Here is a 7748-nt window from a genome sequence, read left to right as displayed (position 1 = left end):
GCATTCCTGACCTGAGCCAGCAGCCCTTGAGATTTCTGCTAGCTCAACACCAAGGTGGGCCGGGTGCCCCAGGACCCCAGCCCAGGGCTCTGCTGGGCGCATTTTGAGGCAGCCACATTCCCTAGGAGAGGCAGCTGTGTTGGGGAGCCTGGCGAGCAGAGTCTAACCTTGAGTAAGTGTTTTCTTGTTGTCATCCGCAGATCTAACTCGAAGTCTGCCGAGAATACTCGGCGGGGACATATATTACACCCAGAGCTTTTTATCTCACACATGTGACCCTGCCCATCATGAGCTGTGCGTTTTATTCTCGCTGGTAGGACAAAAACCACCTCCCACTGCAGCATATATCAAGGGGAAGAATGTTGAACTTTCTTTACATTAATATAAATAGCTGTTTAGGCCTTATTCCCCACCCCAGGACCCTCTGTGCACCTGTCCTTCATCTACTCTATTTGGCATCTGGTTCAAGTTTGGTTTATTTAGAGCCCAAGTCGGCAGGCTTTTACATATTACAGGTGCATTTTAGAAGAGCATTTTCTATTCTAATTTGGGGGAGCCAAGCTCTTTAGGGCTTTCAGGAGCGGTGTCCACCTGATTTACATTTTCCGCACTGGAGCCGAGCCACCGAAGCACACTAGAATGTAAATAATAGTGATGGAGACGTGAATCTTTAAAGATCCATTTTCTCTCCATGTTTTCTCTCTTTGCGGGGAGGGGACAGGGCACGGAGGAATGGAAGTACCCAGGCTGTGGGGGCAGAGGAAAGAAAGAGGAAGGAGGGAGAACGCAGTGGGTTCCTAGGGAAGGCTGGCCCTGAGGGAGGAAAGGTTGCAGTTCAGGGGGTTGAGGTGGGGCCAGGGTTTCTGCAAGAGGGCGGTCAGCAAACTTGGCAGGGCCAATCCCTTCTCAGTCTGGAGAGAGGCTACTGTGCTGCAATTAAGCCAGTATTCAAATATTGGTTCCTGTGTGACTCTGGAAAATACACTTTGCCTCTCTGTGCCAGAGGACACCTATCAGGCTATGGGCATCATCATAATCACCCCATCCAGGGCTGGCATGAGGTATCCATGAGATGACACCTATAAAACACAGGGCATAGTCCCAGGCACACAGTAGTTGAGCAACTTAATACATGTTAGCTCTTGTTTATTATTATTTTCTTTGTACATTTTGTCTTCTATGCCAAGCCCCAGTGCCCTGCACATGGTAGACACTTGACTGGCATGTATTAGCTGGACTCCCCATTCATTCGATGTCAAAAAATTTACCTGGGGAATTCCCTGGTGGTCCAGTGGTTACAACTCTGCCCTTTCCCAGCTGAGGGCTCGGGTTCAATCCCTGGTTAGGGAACGAAGATCCCACAAGCTGCGCGGCACGGCCCGAAAAAAAAAAAAAAAGGGAAATGCACCTGGCTCCTAATCTGGACTATGGACATGGCCCAAGGCCCTGGAGAAAGATGATGACTGAGGCCTGGCCCCTCTTCTCTACCCACCTGCCACTCCCACAGAGACTCCCGTCTGACCTACCTCTTCAGGTCCCCATCTGAGCCATGCTCTCTCTTGCTTTCAATACCCTCAGTCCAGGACCTCCTCTCCTCTGTTCTTCACCTGAATAAATCTCATTCACCTCTTCCAGGAAGACTTCCCAACGCTCCAAGCTGGGTGAGGTGCGCTCTTCCCTTCACTCCACCACACTGCTTACCACCCTGTGTGATAACTCTTCTGTGGGTCCACCTTTTGTGGGTCCATATGCCATATAGAGTGTAAGCCCCAGGGGGAGAGAGGAAGAGTGTCTGTTCTGGTCATCGTTCTATTCCCAGCCTGACACACAGTAGGCGTTCAACAAATGTTTGCTAAGTGAAATGATGAAGTTGATGCTTTCAAGGCAATCACAACCTCAGCAGGGATGGACCCACGTACAAGTTGTTGGCCACATACAAAATGAGTTTGGAAGGGGCAGCTGGGTGAGTCAGGAGGGCTTCCCAGAGGAGGTGACAGTTGAGAAGTGCCTTGAAGAATAAGTAGGGGCTGTTCCAGAGAAAGAGGGAGAGAATTTGAAGGGAGTGAAAATTTGACAAAAGAGAGACCCTGAACGAGTACAAAAAGAGGTAGAATTCATTTCTGGATTTTGGACCACCTCTTAGAGGTGGGATGGGACCCATCTGGGGGGTGTTTCCCAAATGTGGGCACCAGGCAGATCTAATTGCGAATAGCAAGGAAAGGGTGGAGGGAGCAGGGAGAGGATGCCCACCTGCCCTATCCCCCAAGCCGGCTTAGGCCCGGGGCCAGGACAGCGATCACTGAGGAGGAGGAGGTGAGAAGAGGAGGCCCTCCTGGCCTCAGTTTCCCCATCCCGGAAGCTCTGGCTGATGTGACTGCTTCAGAAATGCAGGGGAGAAAGCCTGGGGCCCTTGCTCATGAGCCATCTTGCGGGTGGAAGGCCGGTGGAGACGAAAAGAAACAGGAGAGGGGAGGGAACGAAAAGAGAATCCAGTCAGGTGCTGGAAGTGCTCTTCATCCAGAGAAACAGGAAACTATGGGGAGGGGATGGGAAATGGGAGATGGGTCGGCAGGGGCCAGGAGCCGTGCAGAGCAGGGTGGGGGGCGGGGAAGAGCCTCCGGGGAGGTTTGACTGTAGCAAGTGCTGGGACAGGAGAAGGAGCAGGGGGGGAGGGAGGACAGGAGGCAGAGAAGGAGATGGAGGTGAAAGTCTCATTGGAGCTGTTGGCTTGAAAGAATTTGCCTTCGGAACAAGCTTTTTATCAGTCAGCCTTAAAGATCAGGATTCCTCAGAGGCTGCTGCATCTTCCCCTCCCTCCTTTCTCTCTGTCTTACCCTCCTTTCCCGTTCCCTCTGTCTCCCTTCGCAGCTCACGTCCCCTTTTTCGGCCGGTGTCTATCTCTGTCTGTGCCTCTTTTCCAGGTCCTGGGAACCCTGGCCATCTTTCTCTGCCCGGCCTCGCTGCTGGCTGACAGCAGGTCAGGCCCTCCTCAGAATCTCAAGGGGGCCGTGGGGCGGAGAGGGCAGCGAGCAGGGCCTAGGCTGGCAGAGACTCCTTCCAGGCTGTGTGTCTCCTTTGGCCAAACCATGGAAGCTCTCTGGACCTCTGTTTCCTCCTCTATAAATGGACAGGGTCAGACGCTGTGACCCTTAAGACTGAGGTGGTGGGTAGGCAGGTGTGACAGTCCTCAAGGCGGGGAGAGCCTTGTGGCTGTCCAGGACAGGGGATGCCTTAGAGCTGGTGCGCCTTTACCTTCCTTTATCAAATGAGGTCCTGGGGCGGGGGGCTGCCCAGGGTCCTACAGTCCTGTGCTGGCTGACCTCCAGACCTCACCCGGGGAGGGGGAAGGGAGAGGTCTGGGCCTGTGATGGGGGGCAGGGGGCATCAGGGCTACCTTAAGACCTTTAGGTGCCCCTCACCAACTCAGCGATAAATAGGTTTAAGGAAGGCCAACAAATTTGATTCCCCCATGTTACTTATATGCTTTCTTAGGAATATTAAATTCTTTCCAAAACCTATTTTGGTGGTCCTACCTTGCTTGTGCTCTCGGCCTGCCCGCTGTGTAATCTAGCACAGCCCACCAGGACATAGCAAACCCAGAGATCGTGCGTGAGCCAAGGGCACAGCCACAAAACCCCCTTTCGAGCTACACTTCAGACAGTGAGGTTGGGGCAGAGAGGGACCAGCCTCTCCTGAGGAAGATGTGCTCTAGGCCAATCTAGGAGGCCCTGAGTTCCAGGGAAGAAAGGGGTGGGGACAGCCTGGGGCTCCTGGAGGCCCTTGCCTCTGGCACAGCCTCCCTGCCACCACTACCACTCCAGCCAAAGCTAACTCTCCCACCATGGCCCACGATCCAGGTGTGACTCTTACCTTTGCCCTGTGTCCACAGCAAAGGCAGGTTTGAGGAGCAAAAGGAGAAGTTATCCTCCACCCCCTGGACTCACCAGCAGGCCTCAGAGGGGGTGGATGGCAGGAGCTGGCTTGCAAGGAGTTAGTTAAAGAAAAAATACTCCGAACACTCGGTAAACCTGGTAAGGCGGTCTTGCATCAGGACCATCACAGTAAGCATAGGGACCACTGCAATGGGATTTTGCAAGGATTTGGGGCTCAACTCCAGATACAGCATCGGCAAGTGGGACTTTGTAGCCAAGGAGCCAGGTGGGGGTCAGTGGATGGAAAATTACTAAGAGGAAACGTCAGGGGTAAAGGGGGTTACCGACCCGCCAGAATTCTTGCTGAAAACAGGCCAGGGCGATCAGACATCCCCTGGGGGTATCAGATATGGGGTGAGGGAGCTCTTGCCAAACTGACTTAATAGGGTTCTTGCTAAAACTGGATTTCACAAAGAAGTGCACAGATGGGCCTAGGAGAAGGTTCGGGAGGCTGACTAAAGTTTGGTCAAGCAGAGAGTCTCTGTCAAAGAGAGGGGAGGAACAAGCCTGGGTGGAGTGTTGACAGTATGCCAGGTGCTCTCCCCATGGGAGTGGAGGAGTCTCAGCCCCATTTTCCCCAGGGGACATTGAGATGTTTGCCCAGTGTCACATGGCAAATGGCAAGCGAGCGGAACCCATGTGGAATCCATGGCAGGAAGGGCGCTAGCTAGAAGGCCAGAAGGAAGCCAAGTCAGGGAAGGTGGAGGCCTGGGCCCCTGCTTTGTTCCACTTGCCTCTCCTGGAGCCTTAGCATTTTATGTTCCCTACCACCCTCGTCCAAGATAACCTGGCTTTATCTGAGCCCTGTCTGGTAGCAGGGAGGACTCTCATCTCCTGCCCCTGGGTGTTAATGCTAAAATGTTAATGATTTGTTTTTCTTGGAAGGGATAGGGCGTGGGGTCAGGGGTTTCCTTGGAGCTACAAGGGGTTTTCTTCTTCCAACTCTGACTCTGCGCCTGAGGGCCCCCAGCCCAGAGGGGTGCGTGACCAGGGGAGAAAGAAGGAGGGTGAGCAAACGGTGGCCTGGGTGTCAGGCCCGAGTGGCAGCTCCAGTAGCCCCACCTCTGGGTCAGCGACTCTAAGCCATCTCTGAGGTGCCCACCCTCCAGAGTTTGGAGGTGACCCTCTGGGGCACCCAGGTCCCCTCCCCTTGCCTGGCCCTGCTTTTCCCAGGCGCCTGGGATGGGAGGGGGCCGGGCTCGGGGAGGAGCAGGGAGAGGCCAGGCCGTGTGTACAGAGAGGCCTCAATTTCACAGGGCTTGCTCCTGAGTGAGTTTCGCATAAAAGGATTAAGGCGAGAGGAAGTGCAGAGGAAATGGGGGGTTGGACACCTTGTTAAACGGGCTGTCAGGGCTCCCAGAGCGTGGGTGCTAACTCTATTCCCTGCCTGCGCGGGTGCAGGCCCAGCCATCACCTGAGCGATCAAAGATAGGGCCGCGGAGCCCAGCCTGGAGGACAGAGAGGCTGGACCAGCCAGAGGAGGGAGGCCCGGACCAGCACCCCGACCCCCAACACGCCCCCTCCTTCAGGCCTCATTCCTGAGGGAATTCCACGGGGCCTGGCCGGGGAGAAGGGGAAATGAAGGCTCAAAAACTCTGCTCACCTGGGCCTGGAGAGATCTCCGCCCCAGGATTAAATCACAGCATGTTTGGGGCGTGAGGGAATGGGGGCCTGGGGGGCGCTGGACCTAATGATGTGTGGATTATCATTTCCTCCCTTATCTAACACCCAGGGACATTCTTTTTACTGAGCCCAGGGAATTGGCTCCGTTTGTGAATGAGTCTGATTGGATCAGCACTTTTCCTGAAGAGATAAGGGGGTTATCGGGATGGGGGCGTTACTTCCTTGAGGGAGAAGGGCTGCCTGAGGACCTGAGATGTGTGGGGGGACTTGCTGCGGGGAGAGACCCCGAGGCCTGCGGGCAGAGGCAGCCACCCACGTGTGCAGGGCATCCCTACCTCTGTTCGTGTCTGGCCCCTGCCCTGTCTGGACCATCTTCTGCCCACTTCACCCAGCCAATTCCTACTCATCCTGGTTCAGGGTTCACAGCCCTGGTTGAACCTTCAGATCACCAGGGAGACTTTAGCCGTGCCCAGGACCCACTTGAGACAGAAGGAACCAGAAGCTCTGGGGGGCTCAGGTATGGCGTGGTTTTCGAAGCCCTCTGGTGAGTCTGAGGAGCTGCCAGTGTTAAGAGATGCTTGTCCAGGAAGCTTTCCCTCAGGCCAGGCTGGGTTCGACTCCCACCCGCTCTGTCTCCTCCACTCCCTGGGGCACATCTTCACAAGTCACACCTACCACATGCTGGTTTTCTGTTTACTTGTCCGTCTAGACCTTCCACCCCAGACTGTGAACACCTGAATGTCGGGGCAAGGGGCACTCACCATTGTCCCCGGGGCTTCTTCCTGAACGTGGTGGACCGTCAATACACACAGCACTGAAGACCCGAGCACGGAAGCAGGACTTAGTCATCTTTCTATCGCTCTCTGTCGCAGGGGTTGATTAGAGTTAGTGCCCGACAAAGTGACACCTGTGCGTTGACTGCATGATGATCAGTTTCCGCCTCTGAGATGTGGGCACGTGGGAGAGTTAGCAGACACGCCCTCATCTTGCCTACGGTTGGAGGGGGAGGGGGCTTCAGGATGATGCCTCCTCCGTTCCCACCATCGCCACCACCGCCGATTGTCTTTTATTTATTTTTTAACAATTTTTAAAATTAAAAAAAAATATTTATTTATTCGGCTGCATTTGGTCTTATTTGTGGCCCGCAGGATCTTCGCTGCGGCATGTGGGATCTTCTGTTGCGGCGCGTGGGCTCTCTAGTTGTGGTTCGCAGGCTCCAGAGTGTGCAGGCTCAGTAGTTGTGGTTCATGGTCTCTAGAGCACAGGCTCAGTAGTTGTGGCGTGCGGGCTTAGTTGCTCCATGGCATGTGGGATCTTAGTTCCCTGATCAGGGATCAAACCCATGTCCCCTGCATTGGAAGGCAGATTCTTAACCACTGGACCACCAGGGAAGTCCCCCGATTGACTCTTAAATGCTTTCACCTGGGGGAAATGAGAGTTTAGGTCTGTAAAGGGTCAGAGAGTAAATATTTTGAACTATGTGGGCCCTTCTGTCCCTGTCAAAAACGACTTCACTGTGATACACAGAGGCAGCCATGAACGATACATAAACCAGCGGGCATGGCTGTGTTCCAATTATACCTTATTTAAGGATGCTGAAATTCGAATTTCATATCTTTTTCACATGTCACAGAATTTCTTCTTTTCATTTTTTCAACATTTTAAAAGTCATTCTTAGCTTGTGGCCCAAAAAATACAGGGTGGAGCAAACTGGATTTACCCAACGGGCTGTCATTTGCAGATGACAAATGACATCTGTGCTGATTTCTATGACAGTATTGGTGGTGATTTCCCAAGTCCAAGCTTAGAGCTGAACACTGCTGTCTACCCACGCACCTCTGAGGTTCCCAAGGACCTGGGCCATGCTAACTGCCCCTCAGTAAGATAGAGGTGTAGGGCTTCCCTGGTGGCACAGTGGTTAACGCCTGCCAATGCAGGGGACACGGGTTCAATCCCTGGTCCGGGAAGATCCCACAGGCAAAGGAGCAACTAAGCCCGTGCGCTACAACTACTGAGCCTGCACTCTAGAGCCCGCGAGCCACAACTACTGAAGCCCACGCACCTAGAGCCCGTGCTCCGCAACAACAGAAGCCACTGCAATGAGAAGCCCGCACACTGCAACGAAGAGTAGCCCACGCTCGCCGCAACTAGAGAAAACCCGCGTGCAGCAACGAAGACCCAACGCAGCCAAAA

The sequence above is a fragment of the Lipotes vexillifer genome, unplaced genomic scaffold (genome assembly GCF_000442215.2).
Source record: "Lipotes vexillifer unplaced genomic scaffold, Lipotes_vexillifer_v1.1 scaffold788, whole genome shotgun sequence".
Classification (NCBI taxonomy): domain Eukaryota; kingdom Metazoa; phylum Chordata; class Mammalia; order Artiodactyla; family Lipotidae; genus Lipotes; species Lipotes vexillifer.
The sequence above is the reverse complement of the archived record's forward strand: the minus strand, read 5'-3'. Positions refer to the sequence as shown.